Source organism: Marmota monax, unplaced genomic scaffold (genome assembly GCF_021218885.2).
Source record: "Marmota monax isolate L192 unplaced genomic scaffold, Marmota_monax_Labrador192_F-V1.1 WCK01_AAM20220418_F8-fsc00110, whole genome shotgun sequence".
In the NCBI taxonomy this organism is placed as follows: Eukaryota; Metazoa; Chordata; class Mammalia; order Rodentia; family Sciuridae; genus Marmota; species Marmota monax.
This window is the reverse complement of record NW_026694633.1, coordinates 1,053,148-1,074,866: the sequence shown is the minus strand read 5'-3', so window position 1 is coordinate 1,074,866 and position 21,719 is coordinate 1,053,148. Positions and strand designations below refer to the sequence as shown.

General features: G+C 35.6%; 1 protein-coding gene across 5 annotated transcripts in view; it reads left to right on the top strand.

The window, feature by feature from the left end:
• Nucleotides 1-21,719, top strand: part of Wdr49 (WD repeat domain 49) — a 142,164-nt gene that overhangs the window by 2,819 nt on the left and 117,626 nt on the right. The window lies entirely within an intron of this gene.

The following is a 21,719-nucleotide window of genomic DNA, read 5'->3' as shown; positions in this document are numbered from 1 at the left end:
TCGAGGTCCACAGGCCACAGGGGAAAACTGCGGCGAAGGAAAGCATGTCCTCAGCAGCTGAAGCTCCAGAGACAGTGGTTTGTGCTCCAAGAGTTAAAGACACACTCTTAGAAATCCCATGATTCTGGCACCAGATTCCTTTATCTCTTATTTTGTTTTGTTTGTTTTGCTTTTACACAACTTGCTTATTTGGGACTGAAGTGTTGTCAGATGTTAGCTGAAGTCCATCTCCTTAAATAGCAGGGGCAAGGATTAATGAAAGACAGGAAGTTTGGTCTTTGAATTGTACAGTGAATGTTTTCCATATATCTCTAAATAAAATGTCCCATGCCAAATTAGTCCTATTATTAACATTTAGGAATAAAACAAATTATTATGTTCACTGTATAATGGTACAAATGAGTCAGAATCACAGCTTTGCTTACAATGTGACCTTGTGCACATCAACATGTCTGGATCTGTTTCCTTTATTTCTAACTGGGAATAACAGTTTGTGTGTGTGTGTGTGTGTGTGTGAGGATTAAGTGAGATAATATTTGGAAAGCTCTTGAAAGAGTGCTTGCCACACAGGGGAAGTTCTCAATTAACATTAGGTGTTATATATTTAGCCAGTAGAAGTTGAACTCCATGGCCTCTAACATTATCTTTTTTTAAAAAAATATATTTTTTAGTTATAGATGGACACAATACCTTTATTTTATTTATTTTCATGTGGTGCTAAGGACCGAACCCAGTGTCTCATACTTGGGAGGCAAGTGCTCTGCCACTGAGCTACAATCCCAGCCCACTAACATTATCTTGATTCAAATTTATTTATTTCCTAAAGAAAATTAAGCTTCCAATGATACTTGCTACTGTTTTTTTTTTTTTTTTGTTGTTGTTGTTGTTATTTTGTGTGTGTGTGTGTGGTAGGAAATGGTTAGCAATAAGTGTTGAAAAGGCAAATAGTTACATAGACATGGAAAAAAAAACCCACATCATTTTCCATCTCCCATTTCTTATTTTATTAGTGGGCAAAAGATTCTAATTAATGTCTTGGTTCTGTTCTTTGGAACAAAGAAGTTACATGGAGAGAAGGATGAGAAAAGTAACTTGTGGACTTAATTTTCTTTCAAGTGGTGGTGTCAAAAGGCCATATATCATCCTGAAGGGAGTGAAACTTGTATTATTCATAGAATTATAAAATGGTTGTTACCCAAACTTTCTTGTAGAACTTGCAAGGCTTAGAGAAATGACATGGTCTCTGGATGTTCATATTATTTTTGATGTCAACAATATTTCACATTTTCTTAGAAACTTCAAACGCCAGCTATTGTATGAAACAGACTGAGTGTGGTTGATGATTTTATAGGAATGGTGAGAAGTAAAAATTATGGCGTAAGGGAAATGAGATTTTTGGAAGGCCACACTGGGGCTGTGTGTGTGTGTGTGTATGTATATATATATATATATATATATATATATATACATATATATATATATATATATATATATATATATATACATACACATATGTAATGTTTCTTCTGGGCATCTGGTTATGTAGTCATCCAAAGTTTCCTTACTTTTATTTTCTGTTGTTGACTTCAGTGCCAGGATGTTCTGCCTGTGATCCTGGATTCTCTGTTGCTTGTTTAATCTGGGAGCATAGTTTGCTTTTCACTACTGGTTTCTTCCTGGCGTATTTGTTCTGGCCAGGCTATAGGTGCAGAGGCAGGGACTGGCCCCGCATTATCTACTGTATGCTACCACTTCCCCAAGCCCACTTTCTGTAGAAAGAAAAACTCCTAAGCCTCATGGAACACAGGAGGTATTCATGCTCAAAGTAGAAAGGCTCAGAATAGTTCAGTGTGAGAACAACATGGCTACAATCCTAGCAGGAAGTCCCTAGAGACCATCCAGTGAGAATTCTTGGAACAAACATGTCTTTGGAGTAGATGGAATCTAAACATAATGTTCTGGTGATACTTTAATCTCTAAAGACCAGAAAAGTTCAGGAGACAAAATTGGCAAGTGTTTGAAAAGTAATAAAATAGTTACATTTATAGATTTTATGGTACCTTCATTCTTGATTATCTTTATAAAATTCCCACCATTCCTGTAGACAGATCCTATAGCAGGGCCTGTGAACTGTATTCTTTGCTGTAACAAGAAAAGATGAGGATTCTGGTACCCTGCCAGGCAAGCTAAGCTTGAAGGGAATATGGAAGGTCAGATTTGCCTCTTTTTTTTTTACCTTCCCATGATTTGTCCGTCTTTCTAAACTGTCAAGCTTCCTTTCAATTTATTAAGGGCCCAGAAGTCTCTAGGGCTTCTCTTTGCCCACTGTATGTTCACTAGTAAGGTACCCAAAAGAAAAGGACCTACGGGGTGTGCCTCATGTTGTGACTATTCTCATCGTTTGCTTCTTTTCTTGCCACCCCAGACACCACAATCTCAAACATGTAAATAAAATTTCTCAATTGGTTTTAGTCCCTCCTCTCAAAACATTTAGATTTTGTTGTCTCTGATAAAATGTGAGATAGTCCATGAAGATCATTTAAAAATTTTTCTTAGATAAGACTGATAGTTAAAATATAAAATTAAGACAGTGTTATTCAAAAAGGTTTCAAATTAGAAAATCTTTGGTCTTTTTTAGGTTTGCAGATTCTACTTAATACTATCGTGCATCACCTAGTTCCAGTACTTATTCTGAGAAATGCGCTGTTAGGCAATTTAATTATTGTGTGAACATCATGGTGTATACTTACACAGACCAAGATGGCAACAACATCATTGAGCGGTATAAGCTCATGAGACCACCTTCATATATGTGGTCCATTCTTGACCAAAATGTCATTATGTTGTACACAGATGTTACTATGGTTTCAATATGAATATGTTCCCCCAAATGTCTGTGTGTTATAACAAAGACTTGGAACCCAGAGGGGTGATAAGAGGAGATACTGTTAACCTTTAAGAAGTAGTGCTTAGTAGGAGGTCCTTAGGTCATTGAGGGTACATTCAAAGGGGACTGTGGGACCCCCATCTTTCAGTCTCACTTTTTCCTATCTCTGTGTGAGTAGTTTGCTTGGCTGCACATTTTCATCATAATATGCTGCCATCACCAGAGGCCCAAACCAATGGAGCCATCCAATCATGGACCAGAACCTTCAGACCTGAGAATAATAAATAAAACTTTATATACTTCTTAAATAAGATGCCTCAGGTATTTTGTTACAATAAACCAATGCTATAAATAACAGTCTAACATGGTAGAGATTTCTTTCTTTCTCATGTAAAGTAGAAAGCAGATATTTCTAATTTGTGAACAGCTCTAATTAGGGATTCAGGTCCTACCTAAGCTTCTTCCCTCTTCTGCTTTCCCAGATTGACATGCTTCAAGCTAGAAAATATGGGAAAGCAAAGGGGAGCCTGTAGAGATTATCTCATTGGCTAAAGCTCGGTCAGATGCCACACCTAATTGCAAGGGAAGTATGGAAAGGTGTATTCTCAGAAAAAAATCTCGCCAATGATCCTCTTAGAGTTTAAGGGTAATACCTTCCATCTCTCCTAACAAATCAGCATACTTCATTTGTAATGTTAGGAGAGCTGTGTGCCTGATTATATTCTGTGTTTTGACTTAGTTTAAAACTAAGCTTACTGTTCAATCCATACAACTAGTCTTAGATATTCTGAAACAATTATTCATTATTTCTATTATATGACTCTTGTTCTTTTATCTTTGCCATAATGTTTTTTTTTTTTTTATCACCTGTAACTTTTGTTGTAACTGAACTAAAATTCTGGAAATCAGTGAAGGTGAAAGTGATGAATAAAAACGTATTACCTTTCATCTGGGGAAAGATTTTTATAAAGCACTTCTGTGACCATGATGTTATTTGATCCTCTCACCAGTCTGAAACCTAATCAAAGCAGACATTTTTATTTCCCGGTTGCACGTAAGGAAATAGAGACTCAGAAATATTTAATTGAATTCCCCCATGGGTCAGAGCCAGGACTCAGAGGCAGATTGTCCATTTTCAGTGCATGCTCTTGGGTGACTTCTACTGACCGCAAACTTCCTTTGGGATGATACTCCTTTAAGGAACAAGACTCAAATAAGATAAAGACTTCATTAACAAAACAAGCATGTTAAGTCAATAGTGTACAGGTCGAGGCTCTGCTAACTTGGAGTTGATGCATAATCAGCAGATAATCAACAATGCCTACAGAAAAATCAATGCAAAGAAGGGTTGAAGAATGAAAGGCAAAAATAAGAATATCCCATTGCTTTTTTTATTCTGGTTTCTTTCTAAAGGCATCTCGATGGAGACTTGTGAGAAAGTAAACAGGTAAAGCTTAATAAATAACTCTATTATACAGTGAAGAGTGCATTCAGTAGCCTTAGTCAATTCATCACCTGCTGAACAAAGGCAGCAGGTCAGAGTGCTCCTCACCCAGCTCCCTTAGTAGAATCAAAACATCTATTTTTGGTGGCAGCAGAAAATCAGTGAAGCTCTGCAGGTCTCCTTCCTTAGCATTAAGGTGATAGCATGAGGACAAATCCAATTTCACTAAAGCTGGCACAATAGAAGATGGCAGAGGAATTCTTTGGTGATTTTGCTTCTCTTGTTAAAATTCATGGGTGATGGACTGCAAACGGTGTCATAACCAAAAATCAAGGAAGTGAAACCATGTCAGTACAGATAAAAAAAAATGTGTCTTCCCAAATGCTGCAGCCTTTATGCTGAACTTTGTGGCAAGTTCTAATAGCTTCACGCCTTTTCCAATTTCTCTGTGTACTTTTGTAACGGATGCTTATAAATAAAAATGAATCTGGATCAGAGGAGGTGATAAAGAGAGATTTGGGGGAGCAAATGTTTTAACTTTGAGCTTTGGCCAGGACTAGAACAGAAAAGGCAACTAAGAAGCTTGCTATAAAGGAAGGAGAAAGGAAGGCAGAGATGTCCATTGCTAATCACCGGTAGTGCAATTTAGCGGGACCCGTGGACCATGGTACAGCTGCTTTTTCAAATTTCTTGAAGATTAGGCAAGAAAATGGACAATGTAAGAACTGTGATTTGAGCCATTTGGATCTCACATTTGTCATATTTTACCAATATCCAATCAAGTCACCACCAGCTTCGATGATAATTTCTGACCTTTTCCCAAGGCTGTAGCTTATATGTGTTTAGGACCAAATCCTGGAGTCTCTTCTCCCCTCATCACATCTCACCACCATTTTTGGATATACTTGGATGGAATCTGAATTTTCTGGGTGCTGACATTCTTTGCTGAGGACGACAGGGGCTGCTGGTTTTCCCTACTTCTCAACCTCCTGTGTGTGTTTGCGTCTTTCTCTAATTCTCTAAATCCACCTGAGGCTGGTTGTCATACTAGTTTTGCTGCAGAACTGTATTGCCCACTGGCGCCAAGCTACATGGGGTTTTTTAAAATTAAATAAAATGGGAACTTAATAAAATAATTTTAAAAATCAGTTCCTCATAAGTACGAGCTGTATTTCAAGTACTCTATGTCCACATAAGGCTGGTGACTCTCATGCTAGACTGCAGAGATGATAGAATATTATGGAAAGTTCTATTAGTGCTACTTCAGACCCTTCTTCATTTTCTGCTAACTTGTTCTGTTTCCTCACTTTGGGCCACATTTATATCCTGGAAATGCATCAGATTACCCATTCCTTAGAGTCTATAGGTCAAATTGATTTTTGGCCCCAGAGATAGCAGAAAATATTTTCCTTTACTCTAGACTAAGAACTGATTTTCTGTGTTTCTTTTCTAAGACTGTGAAAAATGGAAATTCTCTTTTGGGGACTCCTTCTTCCAGTCTACACCCCTGCTCCCCAACTCCCAACACACACAGGTGTTTGGTTTGGATTTATGGCAAGTCAGTCACAAAAATCATCTGACACTGGAGCATTACTGTCATACCAATAGTATTTTATTTACTTGAACATATTCTCTTTGGAGTATTTCTCTCCCATTCCCCAACAACTTCCCAGCTAACTTCACCTCGTATCCGTGGTTAAATATCACTGCCTCAGGAAAGTCTGCTGGTTCAGCACTTTAATAAGATCCTCTTTTAGCATAGTTTCCTGTACATTCCTTTTTTTTATTCTTATCACAAAGGATCTGTTAAGTACAATGGCATTGTTTAAAAATGATTAGAAGAGCCAGAGAAGCTATGAGAAGGAAGTCAGTGTGAGAGGATCTCAACTTAGATACTGAAGGGAAAAACACAGGTGCAAGTGAGATGAGCTTTCTGGAGGAGAGAGCAGGGTGTCTAAGACTGGACCCCAGGGAAATCCTTCAAGGCAGTGAGAAACAACTCTAATTGGTACAAGAAAAAAATACCAAATAGGATTATTTCCTGGAAGTAAAAGGAGAAGCAAACAAACAAATAAAAAAGGAGTAGATCACATATAATTACATTTATTTTTATGATTCCTATTTAATAATCCCTTCATCATTGAAAAATTAGAATATTTTATTCCCAATGTAAGAAATCCAAATTAAGCCTGAAATTCCCCTCTTGCCATGGCTTACCTATATCCATGACATTCTTCCCAATAATTATTTTTAATGCTGTATCTTTTCAGTGCATTTTATGCACTTATACATATGTGTATCATATGTAGCTTTATTTTGCATAGAATCTACTTAACTACACTATAGTCTATGCCTTCAAGGGAAAGTGCCAAACAAATAGCTTTGAATCATGTGAAAAGTTACTTAACTTCCTTAGGAATTTGATTTAAAACTCTAATTAAAAAACAAAACTTCCTTATTTCAATTGTCAAAATGAAAGATTAAAAAGATCAATAATATTCACTGTTGGCAAGTAATCAGGAAAATAGGCACAATTGCTAAGACTGTCAGTTGGCAAAGCTTATTGGGGAAGGCAATTAGCTATTATATTTCAGACATAAATATCATGTTTGTTTTTTGAGCTAGCAATTCGATTTCTACAAATTACACTGAATAAATTCTGATATGTTCAGAGAAAGATCCATGCACAAGGATATTATTATACCTTTATCTATAAACTGGAATATTAAAAAAAAACATTCATGAGCAGATAAGTGGATAAATAAATTATGGTGTACTTGTACAACTCATCTGTTAAAAAGAATAAGGAAGACTTTTACAAGATTGCCAAGATTTACTGCTCAGCAAAAATAAGAAAATTATAGAATATTGCATAATACATACTGAAATAAAAAATGTGTATATTTGTGTGGGTGTGTGTATAGGTCTCAAGAATGGAAAAATTGAACTGTGTTTGTAGTGGGGGAAGTCACAGCAAATGGCTTTGTGGACACTTTATGCCATAATTCAATGCAAAGATAAATGTTACTAAAATGTCAATGTACCATAATAACAAAGCATCTGTGGTACTACTCCTAAATGTATGCCTCACAATGCTGAATTTAAATAGTACTAGGTTGTAGATACTTTGTCCTTCTACTAAGTAGTGTTTCTTCATTGGAGTCCTTGGAGTTTTCACATTAAGAGAGAGCCTACAGTGGACTATTTCAGTGTCTTCATTTTACATATGATGAAACAAACATCCAGAATAAAGGATTTGTCATTCTCCATTTGAACTATTGGCAGAGCTGGAACATTGCCCAACATAGTTTGATAGCCAGTTTTTCTCTCTTTTCTCTTAGTAAACAACTCTAAACCAATCTCTGTTCAAACATTTTTCTCTAATTTTCCAAAGTTATTTTACAGATTATTATTTTATGCTCTTGGTCATCTTTCTGCACTCTGATCCTCACAAACTTGCTATTATCAGAAAAATTGATAAACATCTCTTCTGCAATGTAGAAAATTTACATTCATGGGGCTGGGGTTGTGGCTCAGAAGTAGAACACTTGTCTAGCATGTGCGAGGCCCTGGGTTCGATCCTCAGCACCACATAAAAATAAATAAAATAAAGGTATTGTGTCCAACTACAACTAAAAAATAAATAGTTAAAAGAAAATTTACATTTATATTGAAAATAATACTTTCAATACATTTATTAATTTGCTCCTTCTTACAACAAATATTTATTGGATGTCCATCCTGTGGAAATTGAAAACCACTTATATTCAGGCTTTCCCTACCAGAGGGGCATACTCAAAGTAAACTTCATTACTTTGTAATTGCTCAGTGCTTTGAGAGGAAGAGGAAAGTGTGGAGGGAGCACATATCTCATGCTTGGGACTGGTCTCCTGGAGAGTTTTTTGTAGGAAGTAACATCTAGGCTACTATCTGAGGGAAGGGCATCACTCTGGTAGGTGGAATGGGGGCTAGGAAAGTAATTTTCTTGAAAGAGAATACAAAATGCAAAGTTTGTACAAAAATAGTATGTATAGCGCACTAAGATATTAATTTGTAGTAAGACAGAGAATTCTTTTGCAAAGGGGAAAAGGAATAATAAAAGGTGACTCTGGATCACGAAAGCCTGAACCATATCAGGAGGGGATTGGGAAGTCAGGTTATAGTCTTGACATTTGTTTTGAGGGCTGGAGAGAGTCATTGCATGTTTCAATCACAGACATGACATAATACGATTGGTATTTTGAAAATGACCTTTATGTTTGTACTTTTTATTTACTTATTTATTTAGTTGTAGTCGGGCACAATACCTTTATTTTATTTATTTTTATGTAGTGCTAAGGATAGAACCCAGCGCCTCACACTAGTTAGGTGAGTGCTCTACCGCTGAGCCACAATCCCAGCCCCTATCTTTGTACTTTTTGAGGATGGTTGGGAAGTAGAGGTGGGTGAGGTTGGAAACAGGAATAGAGTACAAGTAGAAGGCTGGTGCAATGATCTGCCAGTGCAGAAGAGTCTGATGTGAAAGTCAAATGCTATTCAGGAGCTATAAAGAGCAGAACTTGTTGATTGATGGGGTATGTTGAGTAAGGTACCAACATATATAAAGTTGAAAACACAGAAAGAGGAATTTGTTTACTGCCCCCAAATTGTTTTTGTAAATCTCAAACCTACAGAAAAGGGGAAATACGAGTACAATGACTCATCTTTCATCTAGATTCAGCGGTTGTCAAATTTTGCTATATTTATATTTCTACATCCAGATAGATAGATCGATAGATGTATAGATGGCTATAGAAATACAAAATTTTATATCTATTATTTATTTAAAATTGAGTTCCATGCATCTTAACCAGTTAGTCCTAATTATCTCAATATATATCTACTAGGACGAAGCACATTCTCCTTGATAACCAACTATAATGTCATTATTACACTCAAAAAGTTTAACTTCATACATTACTCAAGAAAAAATTTCATATCAAAACATCTTCAGTTGTCCCAGTAATGTTTTATTATTATTATTATTATTTATTTTTTAGTTGTAGTTGGGCACAACACCTTTATTTCACTTGTTTATTTTTGTATGTGGTGCTAAGGATGGAACCCAGGGTCTCGCACGTGTGAGGCGAGCACTCTACCGCTGAACCACAACCCCAGCCCTCCAGTAATGTTTTTTATAGGCTTTTTGTTTTTTCCAATTTCTGTTTACCTTTATTTATTCACTTTGTAAAACACAATTGAATTGTAATCCATGGAGATTTATTTAAAGTCATTTTGGTAATCTGGCTAAAACAGGAAAGAGTTTGTGTATGCTGGAGGCATGTAGGTATTTCTTACATAAATGGAAACTGAATTATTTTTAAGAAGTTACATCTAATGAGAATTGTTGTCTAAGTTCTGTGAATTCACACATAATCTTCAAACATTCACATATGACCTTCAGAATTATGGGAAGAGACAATACATATGCACATTATTGTCATTACACATGTCTTATGCCCTGTTTTAAAAATTTTCTTAAAAATTTATTTATTCTCATTTTTATTCTAATTTTAATTTATTTATTCTAATTTTGTTACATATGACATATATATTACACATATAGAGAACATTTTTTTATGTCTCTGGTCGTACACAAAGTAGAGTCACACCATTTGTGTCTTCATACATATACTTAGGGTAATGATGTCCATCTCATTCCACCGTCTTTCCTACCCCCATTCCCCATCCTTTCCCCTCTCACCCCTTTGCCCTACCTAGAGTTCATCTAATCCTCCTAAGCTCCCCACCCCAACTCTATTATGAATAACCATACTTATATCAGAGAAAATATTCGGCATTAAAAAATCACAGGCCTAATCGGGATTATACCTTTGCTTTAGGTGATGTTTTTCTTTAATTGTCTTCAATTTTGGCCACTTTTTCTCTTATTTCCTGATGTGGACATTTTGAGGAATTCCTGCCATTTGTTTAGAATATCCTACAATCTGGATTTTCTTATTGCTTCTTCACTGTCAGATTCAGGCTTACTACATTTTGGCAAGGGAATAGCATAGAAGATGTTATGTCTACCTCTTGCATGATATCAGAAATTACATCATGGTAACTTGTCCAAGTATTGGTGATTCTGTAGTTTGATCCTTTGATTGAAATGGGTCCTCTACAGTTATCCACTATAAAAGTACTTGTGGAGTGATACTTAGATATTATGAATAGTCTTCAACACATTTTTACCCATTGACTTGAGCATCAACTGATAGTCTTTGCTGAAAAGAGTGTGCTTAGGTTAATAGAAAATGGTGATTTTTATATTTTATTGATCCTTATTTATTGTCAATATGGCTTTTTTTTGTATGAAAGACTTCTTTCTTATCCTCTTTTCTTTGTCTCTCTCACTCTCCCTTTCTCTCTGTTTTGAGTGTTGCCATAGATTCATGGTTTCATTTATTCTATTCAATGTATTATTAGCTCTTACCATCATCATTCTTTCTAATACTAAAATTGAGAAAGATTCACAATGCCACAGAACACTGGCACTTCCATTATTAAAGGTCATCTTACCCATGTTGGCTATGGGACTTTCTTGATGGTTGCTGATTGCCAGGCCACCTTCTGTCATCTTGTCGTCTCCCATTCTCTCTACTTCTTCTTTATGTCACTGTTTTCTTCTATCCCTGTCTGATCAAATAATAAAATTATCAATAAAATAAAAGTACCAAGTTCTTTCTTTTTTAGAGTAGCTTGACCCTTTTTTATTGATTGGTATCTTGCAAATACGTTAGCTTTCATTTTCCCATTGAGTGGGAATCTCAAGGTTTTTTTCTCAAACAAAGATATTCTGGCACTTAACATCATCTCGGTACATTTTCCCTTTATTATATAAGAAGTGAAAAGAGCCCATTGAAATATTTTGTCACAAGATTTTTAGTCTTCTTAGTAAAAGCAGCTTCAAAGGGGCAAGGAAAAGAAACTGGATTGTAATAGGTTTAGTAAGTTGGAGGTGAGCATCATTCCTTCAAGTACAGAGTAGGAAAGGAGATGAAGGATGTGAAACTAGTTAAAAGCAGATGGTGGTGTCACGAGAATATGTTCACTGTTCAGTGACTTCAGTAACTTGATCATGTTAAAGTGCTGGTGAAAAGGAGTCAATAGGGAACAAAAGGATGATGGAAGGAGGGATTCTCTGAGGTGGGGGAGAAGTACACGTCCAGAACATAGGAGAAGTTCTGTCGTCACAGGGAAGAAGAGGGCTGCATACACAGGAAAATCTGTACTCAGGGTTCAAAAACAGAAGTTTCCATCTGATTGATGATTCCTGCTTCTTTTTTTAAAAATATTTGTTTTTAGTTGTAGTTGGACACAATACCTTTGTTTTATTTATTTGTATGTAGTGCTGAGGACTGAACCCAGGGCCTCATACGTGCTAGGCGAATGTTCTACTGTTGAGCCACAACCCCAGCCCCTGATTCCTGCTTCTTTTCATTCTCTTTCTCCTGGTCCTTTATTCCTGTAAGAATTAGGAATCAAATTTCTCTATTAAGAATGAACAAGGAAGTGATATAAACTAGGAATTTGAAGAAAGTGTGGAATGAAACTAAAAGTTCAGCAAAGAAACTTGGAAAGAACCCTAATAATACAGAGAGACCATTTTAGTTGGAGATCATATGTTTGTTTTAGTGACAACTTTTGCCCATTTGTGTGATCTTTTTTTTAATATATTTAAAGCAATTGTATTTTATTGTGTCACAATTTATCAGCATGGATATTTAATATAGCTGATGAATTCCAATTAAACACCAAGTTGTTCATGATTATTAGATTATCTGCAAATGCCATAATTTTGTTCTTTTTTAATGCTGAGTAAAATTCCATTGTGTGTATATATATATATACCACATTTTTTAATCCATTCATCCACTGAAGGACATCTAGGTTGGCTCCACAGTTTAGCCATTGTGAATTGTGCTGCTATAAACATTGATGTGGCTGTGTCCCTATAGTACGCTGTTTTTAAGTCTTTTGGGTATAGTCTGGAGAAGAGAAATAGCTGGGTCAAATGATAGTTCCATTCCCAGATTTCCAAGTAATCCCCATACTGCTTTCCATTTTGGCTGTACTAATTTGCAGTCCCACCAGCAATGTATGGGTGTACCTTTTTTCCCACATCCTCGCCAATACTTACAGTTGTTTGTCTTCATAATAGCTGCCATTCTGACTGGAGTGAGATGATATCTTAGAGTAGTTTTGATTTTCATTTCTCTGTTTGCTAGAGATGATGAGCATTTTTTCATACATTTGTTGATTGATTGTATATCCTCATCTGAGAAGTGTCTGTTCAGGTCCTTGGCCCATTTGTTGATTGGGTTATTTGTTTTTTCGATGTTTAGCTTTTTGAGTTCTTCATATACCTTAGAGATTAGAGCTCTATCTGATGTGTGAGGGGTAAAAATTTGCTCCCAGGATGTAGGCTCTCTGTTCACCTCACAGATTGTTTCTTTTTCTGAGAAGAAACTTTTGAGTTTGATTCCATCCCATTTATTGATTCTTGGTTTTAATTCTTGCGCTATAGGAGTCTTATTAAGGAAGTTGAGGCCTAATCCCACATGATGAAGATTAGGGCCTATTTTTTCTTCTATTAGACACAGAGTCTCTGGTTTAATTCCTAAGTCCTTGATCCATTTTGAGTTAAGTTTTGTGCATGGTGAGAGATAGGGGTTTAATTTCATTTTGTTGCATATGCCAGTTTTCCCAGTACCATTTGTTAAAGATGCTATCTTTTCTCCAGTGCATGTTTTTGGCACCTTTGTCTAATATAAGATAATTGTAATTTTGTGGGTTAGTCTATGTGTCCTCTATTTTGTACCACTGGTCTACCATTTGTGTGATCTTTATCCATCAGTTTTTCAGTATCCTGGGTATAGGCCTGGAGAAGATGCTTTTCTAGGACTGATATTTTGCTTAATAATTGACAGATAGCAGATCAAAAGAATGGGAATAATGACTAGAGAATGGTGGAAATGTTGAATCTTTGGTTTAAGAAGGTTGCAATAAAAGGAAAGAGTTAAAATTTCATAGAAAAGTTTCTCTTAGAGTCTTAGACCCTAGTTCAGACTTTTCATCATTTCACTCTATTTTTTTTTTTTTTTCAGTGCTGGGGATTGACCTAGGGCCTTGTACCTGCTAAGTAAGTGCTATACCACTGACCCAAATCCCCAGCCCATCATTTCACTTTTAACTGATTCAAACTTTGTAAGTAAAATTTAAGTGTATCACTATATAAAACTTTAGACTTCTAATATATAACTTAACAAAATGTATGAGTTAATTGGGGTATATACATTCTAACCTCATATTTTTCTGTATTATTCTGGAGAGAATCAGGTTTTATTGAAATCAGTGTATTTACAGTGTGGTTAAAGTGGTAAGAAATCGGAAATCCTTAGTTTTAGGCCTGTTTCTGTCACTAGTGAACTATGTGATCTCATCTATGTGGTCTTTTTAGTTCCCTGGGCCTCAGTTTCTTCTTTTTAAATGAAGGGTTTGGTATAGATTCTCTAAACTTCCTTCCGCTGCAACATGCTATTAATTCATAATCTTATGGATGTGTGAAATTCTTTGCCACACTTTTTTAACAACAAAGAAAAGTCGTTTTAAAAATTTATATTTAGGCTGAGATTATTAGATTTCCAAGTGAATATCCATGGAGGTGAATTGTCTGTTGGTTATGCCAGTCCATTGGTCAGATTTCTACCCCCACCTAAGTTTCTAGTTTAGGCAAAAAACAGATGATAATGATGAGCACCAACTTATACATAGAGCAGAGAATTGAAGACTTCCATAGACTTAGAGAAAAATAAAACAATTAGATTTCTCAGGGATCATGATCATCTTTATTTAAAAGAGAAAGATGGATTTATTGATTTTGCTTTCCCCTATAGCTCCAAATCACTTCTAATTCACCAGCTGGGTAAGAAACCTAATTGTTAGATTTTTGGTTTGGGAGAGTTTGATTGTAAACCTTAAATTCAATACCTGGATTTCAAAGCCTGTGTCTTTGTTACTCAGAGTACTCTAATTCCATTCGAATTGGTGAGCTCTTGAGTCATTAATATCACAGCATAAATGATAATTAAAACCTACTAAGTTCATGGAAGCAGGAAGAAACAGTGCTATAAACCTTAGCTAGCAGATAGCCTCTCCTGTTCTTTTGCTCAGTCTCTCACGAATGTTCATTGTAGGTGAAAATTGCAGGGGATGATTTAAACTGATGCATCTGGTTTGAAATAACATCTAATCTTCGGCTCCAGAAGATGTTCACGGGGTTTGACAGCGAATCCTAATACATATTCATGACCAATATGCTTTGTAACCAAGGGAAATTGAGGCAAGTGCAACAGAATGAAGCATGAGAAAGCAGCATGTTAATTTTAAATTTAATTACAAAGAGAGGAGAAAAGAATGTATTTTGATAGTGTATACTCGTTCAGCTGTCATGGAACATTACCCAAAAATCATGCTGAATGTCTGACAAAAGAAATATTAATTTGGGTAAAGTGGTTGCTAAAACTAGCAGGTACTGGAGAAAACAAGATTCTGAGATCATATTATAAGCTATTTTTCATGTAGAGGAAAAAGAAGCATTGATGAATTCCAGTGTTCCGAAATAAAAGCAAAAAACTTACCAACTAAGGAAAAGTTTCTAATCCCTATAAGATTTATGTTTATAGAATGTTTCATCATGTTTAGGAGATGCATTCAGTTTAAAATTAGGAGAAATAATAGTTACGGTAATGCTTGTGACCTTATTCTTTTTGATAACCTAGAACCACGTGCCAGTCAGTGTGACTGACACACCTAGTATCTCCACTGAAGTTCAAGTATTTGAAGTGTTGACTTTGTCTGTCTTGTTCAGAGTTAATGCTCAGTGTTTAGAATAGCATTTGACATGGGTCAGGCACCCAATAACTAATCATTGCATGAATAAATAAAAAGGTAAACCTACCTCATGCTGCCTTTTATTATATACATACCTACCATGCATTTACTAATGAATAGATCAGTAGATGGATAGATAAATGCATGGATGAAAATAACAAAGTTCACCATTTCACTTTAATTTCCATGACCTGGAAGCAAATATAATGAATGAGGTCAGTAGTCCTTAGGTCTGTGACATGCTAACCCACTGCCAGGCTGTGACAGAGGAGAGAATATTCAGATTTCTTATGGAGTTGGATTATGCTCTTTCCATAGTTGTAATCTTGGACTTGTATTATTGTCTTGTGCAAGTCCTTACTTATAAAGTAGGAGAAAATAAAGAATCTTTTGTTTCTTCATTTAATCAGTAAATATCATTATAAGAAAGAAATAGGAAAAAAATACATAAATGACATTTTCAAGACTTGGCAGATTTTGAAAGACAGAGTTAAGTGTCTGCTTTGGGAATGTATTGCTCTTTTGTGCCAGAAAGTGTGTAAAAGTTTAGGCTTAGCAAAATTATTTTGTAGCAATAGTTGACAAGTCTTAGGGCTGGGGCTGGGGCTCAGTGGTAGAGCGTTTGCCTAGCATACGTGAGGCACTGGGTTCGATCCTCAACACCACATAAAAATAAACAAAAAATAAAGGTATTCTGTCCATCTACAACTACAAAAAAAATTAGAAAAAAAAAAGAGTTGACAAGCCTTACAAATACCCAAGCTTGGTGAGGCTCTTTGGTATAAGCAACCTTATACTTTGTTGATGGGAATGTAAATTTTTTCAAGCATTTTGAGAAGGACTTGGCAAGACATCAAAAATTTTAAAAATGTGCAAATGGTTTGTCTCAGCATTTCTGCTTCAAGGGAATTTTTCTCAGAAATTAATTGCACAACTGAGTAAAGATATATGTGCAGGGATATTTGTTGCAGTGTTGTTTACATTGCAATACATTAGGAATAGTTGAAATGTTTAATAATAGAGGCCATAAATAATTGAATGTCCCTGCCATAGATCTCATGATGATAAAGACCAATATATATTGCAAGAGGCACAGTTTTGTGGTATGATGGAAGAAAAACAGCATATATATCATTGCATTATTCTGTAAAAGCCGTCATTTCTATTTCTTCCTAGAAAAACTGTCTGGAAGGCTTATCAGTATGGTGAATTTTAATATTTAGCTTAATCTGTATTTTTTGTAGTAAGCATGGGTTATTTGTGCAAAAAATAAACAATATTTTAAGCATATTGGTACCCTCACATGTTACCAATTCAAAACACAGCATCTCTTCTTAATGACAAAAAAACAGCTGTCAAGTTTCTTACATAAGATATATTTTAGGAGTTTTACACTTAGATTTAAAGCTCAGTTTTCATGTAAGTTACAATGAAATCTAAATCTAACAATGCTCAGAAGCTGAAGAGAATTTTACAGAATTCACGCTTTAGAACACACACACTCACACATATACACACACAGCTTGCTAGCACTGACTATAGCTGCAGAAAATGCTTTCAAAAGGAAATGATTTTTATAATGTTCTTTGAAAGAGATTCAGGAAGACAGAAAGATTTCCTAAAGGTATAGAGTTGTGCTTAGTGGCACAATCAGCCAGACCTTTTTGAGTATATTAGTCTTCTGGTTCTTATAAGAACTGTTAGAGACAATATCTGGTTATTTTCTTTTTCAATAGTTAAATAGATACAGCAAAATAAATTTACAGTGCTATCTTGGGAAGTGCTGAATAAGAATATGTTTTCTAATTGCTCATATACTTTTCACTTTCATTGGAAGTGTTGTTTTTCTGATTTATACTTTTTATGTTATTGTATTTTTTATGTCTTTCTTTTATTTATTTATTTTTATATGATGGTGAGGATCAAACCCAGTGCCTCGCACATGCCAGGCAAGTGTGCTACCACTGAGCTACAACTGAAGCCCCGGAAGTATTATTTTAAGAGGGGCAAGAATACCAATTTCTAATTCATAAAGGTCAGCCAGAATATTGATTAACAGGAGCGAAAAGATATTTATTTGAAAATACTGTCAGGTAGTTTTTATCTGAAAGGCTGACATTCATTTTGAAATGCATTTTCTGTTGGGAAGAAGGTTTTATTAATGCCACAGTAATTAAACTTTCAATTGAAAAGAATGAGAATTAATTATTTGATGCACTATGTTTTGTAATGAAATCAAATTTTGTAAGTTCCTAATAGTTCCTTGTCTATACTAAATATATGCTTGTGAATTTAGCTTGATATGGATATGTCTTCAACAACACATGTTTGAATATAGCTGTTTAATATAAAGATGGTCCTTTATATGAGTTTTCTTATTGGAGCCTCATATAAACCCTGAGAGAGGTTATGACTGCCTCAAGGTTACACAAATATTGTGTGCAAATTCAGGCATAGAATCCAGATGCTAACTAAATTAATATCAATTTTAACAAATGTGCGTATGTTTTTGTGCATATATCAATGATACAAAAATAAATTATTATAAGGAACAAAATAATATAAAATCAAACTAATATGAAATTAATATAAACTCAGAGTTTTTGACAATTAAATCATGGTATATGCAAGTTCATTTTTAGATTGAAGGGTCTCTTAGGTTCTTTTCCATGGGGTTGCCTCTTTCCAAGAATTCCAATGTGGAACCTCAGCTCACCTCACATCACAGTGGACTCCAATGGCACATGGCAAGATGGAATGTTGATCATGAGGACGTGAAATAAATGAGGTTTCTGGGAAAAGGTGAACTTTGCTTTCACAAGGCTCACTTAGGACAGTTTTTGATTTTGAAGAGCAACTGGAAGAGTGTGTACAGTTATCTCATTTTAATCTCAAAACTAATCTATACAGCCATGAGAGCCATGGTCATAGAACAGACAGCCTCAGATTATCCTGTTGGTGGAGTCTCCTCTACATGTTTTTCACCCCCACAAGAAATCTCAGAACCACTCAATTTGCAACAAGCCACCCCTGATAGAGAAGATAGTATAGTAAAATCAAAAATCGACACCTCAGTTTTACACAGATGAGTTTAGGTAAATTCTCAGCCAGTAGTTATTGATGGCAAGATGACTTGATTTATAGAGTTCTTAATATTCTTTAGACCCTTTAGCAAGGAATTAACATTTATTGAGTATAAGTATACTATCAACACATTCAATTTCATGTGGTATATATACCTGAAATTATCCATTAATCCTGATAATAGCACTAAGTTAGCTATCATTATTTATATTTAGGGGTGCATTAACTATGGCTGGGGCTTAGAGTCCAGTTATACATACTACCACACAATCTCTCTACAACAGAGTGAATATGTATGGTAAGATGGAATAAGTGAATTAAGTCTAGTCCCAAAGGGCAAGGTGGAAACCACTGATAAAATGAGTATAAATTGTGCAGTTAATGTAAATCCTTTGTGCTTTTCAGCTTATATAAAAATTCAAATACTGTGTTAGTTAGTGTTTTGTCGCTGTGACAAAATACCTGAGAGAAACAAAACAACTTAGAGCAGGAAAGATTTATTTTGGCTCCTGATTTTAGAGGTTTTAGTTCATAACTGGCTGGTTCCATTGCTATGGGCCTGTGGTGAGACAAGAGCATCAGGGCAGACAGGGTGTGACGGAGCAGAGCTGCTCACCTATTGCAGCTGGGAAACTCAGAAGAAAGGAAGCCACAAGTGATAAGATATGATTGCCAAGGGCATACCCCAGAAGATCCACTCCTTCCAACTAGTTCCACCTCCTAAATTTTCCACCACCTCTCAATAGTTCATCCATTCTCTCAATGGATTTATCCACCCATGAGGTTGCAGTCCTCAGGATCCAATCACTTCGCAAAATTTCCATTTCTAAACATTGCTGCATCGGGGACCAGCCCTTCAATATATGAGTCTTCGGGGAAACTTCATGTCCAAACCATAACAAGAATTTTAACAGTACATGTAAGTAATTTATTCAAGCTAGCATGTAATAGAATAAACACAGGCCACATATTTGTTGAGACATAATGCCTCTTGAAATAAGATAGAATTTTTTAGTAATAACAAACTGTGAAAGTTTTAACCAAAAATATGGTAAAAATATGGTTTTATTTCCAAACTTAAAAAAAAAGTAATGTGTGAACAATAGTAATGAAATTGTCATGGAGAGCACAGAAACAATTGGACTTTAGTTTTTAATCAATTTCATAAATCGAGAATATTTTTTCTCTCTTCACCAGTGAATACTGGCATTATTAATGTGCAGAAAACTATGTCGTTAATTGCTTATGGTATTGGGGGGAAGAAAATCTGTTGCTGATGTTATATTCACAATACCATATTCTTGAATGTAAAAAAAAAATTGTTTCAATGTCTGTCAGAACATTCTTAGAAATAAAAAGAAGTTACTAGCCCATAGTAAGAAAATGCACTGAGATTCTGCTTTAAAATGTTGTTTTATTAATGATATTATAATATATGTGAGATTGATTGATGCCATTATGTAATAGTTTAAAATAAAGATCCACATTGACTTAGTTTTCAAAAACAGTTTGCAGTTTGGGTTCAAATGGAGTGATTTTAGGCCCAGATTTCTTTCTCTGTGCTAAATCTTTCTCTGCACTAAAATCTGGGTCACTGAAAAATTATCATCAATCTAAACTTTCTAGACTAAAAGATAATTTAATAAGGATAAGAATGATAGACTACTGCTCCTCTTTTTTTTTTTTTTCATACAAAGAATTGAACTCAGAGGTTCAACTACTGAGCAGGATCCCAAACCCTTTTATTAAGAGACAGGGTCTCACTGAGTTGCTTAGTGCCTGCTAAATTGCTGAGGCTGGGTTTGAACTAACAGTCCTCCTGCCTCAGCCTCCCAAGCCACTGGGATTATAGGCATGCACCATTGAACTGGGCAAGATTGATACATTTCTGATTAGCTCAAAGGGCCTGATGTTAATTATTTCTTAGAAAATTAATTTATTTAATTAAAAGCCTGGACTAAGCTCTATTAAACATCTGATTACCCAGTTCTTGCACACATGATACCTCAATTAATCCTTACAACAATTTTATCATGACTGATACTGTGATACCCATTGTACAGATGTAGGGATTAAGGCTCAGCAATGAAGTAGCTTGCTGGTAGATTTTACAATACTGGAAGAATCAGGATAAAACCTACATCTGTTTGACCAGCTGGGTAATATGCTGCCTCCTGGGCTGTCAATCTTGACCCTTTGCTCCAGGGTAGTAGGAAAAGTTGATTGACTCATTGCAAATTGCAAAGAGAAGCTTATCAATATTAAGCAGTATACTTATCAAAATATAATCATCATTATTCATGGATTCCTATTTGTGAATTTATCTACTTCTAAAAATATGTTTATAACCCCAAATCAGTACACATGGTACTTTCATGGTCCTTTGCCATCATGTGAAGACTAGGGAAAAATTTGAGTATCCGAATGCACACGTTTCAATCTGAGGTCAAGCAAGGCGACCCTCTGCCTCTTTGTTCCAGCTTTCACACTGTGAATAAGCATCCTTTCTCCATCTACCTAGTGCCATCTTTTTTCATTTCTGTGCTTTTCGTTGATGATTTTGCTATTTTAAAGGACCCCCAGGTGTAGTGGCAAAGTGCTTTTTAGCATTTCAAAGCGCAAGAAGGCTGTGAAGTGCCTTACTGACAAAATCCGTGTGTTAGCTTCATTCAGGCAAGAGTTACAATGGTGTTGGCTATGAGTTCAATTGTGATGAATTTACCATAATATTAAAAAAAAGAATCTTTAAACAAAACTACACATAAAACAAAATTATGTATTCAGCTGCTTATGAAAATGGGGTGACCAGAGGACTGCAGAAACCTGATCCTGTGTTCCCCCCTGTAAAACAGTACTTCAGTATCTGCTAGCTTATACTCTATAGAACATTAGCACGAACAGCAATCCTCAGAGGTCTGTGGTTTCATTGTTTCTGTAATGGCTTGTTTACAGAAGTGGACTTATTGCACTTGGATTAAAGTTTCACCACAGTATAATTTCACTGACTGAGCTAAAGCCTCTTGGGAGATTCACTCATTTTCTGTGAAGCACTATATTAAGTTGCTAATGCTGCTGTAACAGATTATCACAAATTTGGTAGCTTCAAAATGAAAATTTATTAATTTGCTGGAAGTCGGAAGTCCAAAATGGGTTTCACAAGGCTAAAATCCAGATAGTATCTGGGTTGCAGGAGGGCTCCAGCAGGGAATCCTTTCCTCTCCTTTTCTAGGTTCTAAAGGCTGCCTGCAGTCCTTGGCTAGTATCCCCTCACCCGCCACCTCTTCTTCCCCTGGCACACCTTCTCTGACTCTCCTGCTCTCCTCTTCCAGTTATAAAGATGTTTATAATTGAAGATGTCAGCTTCTAGCC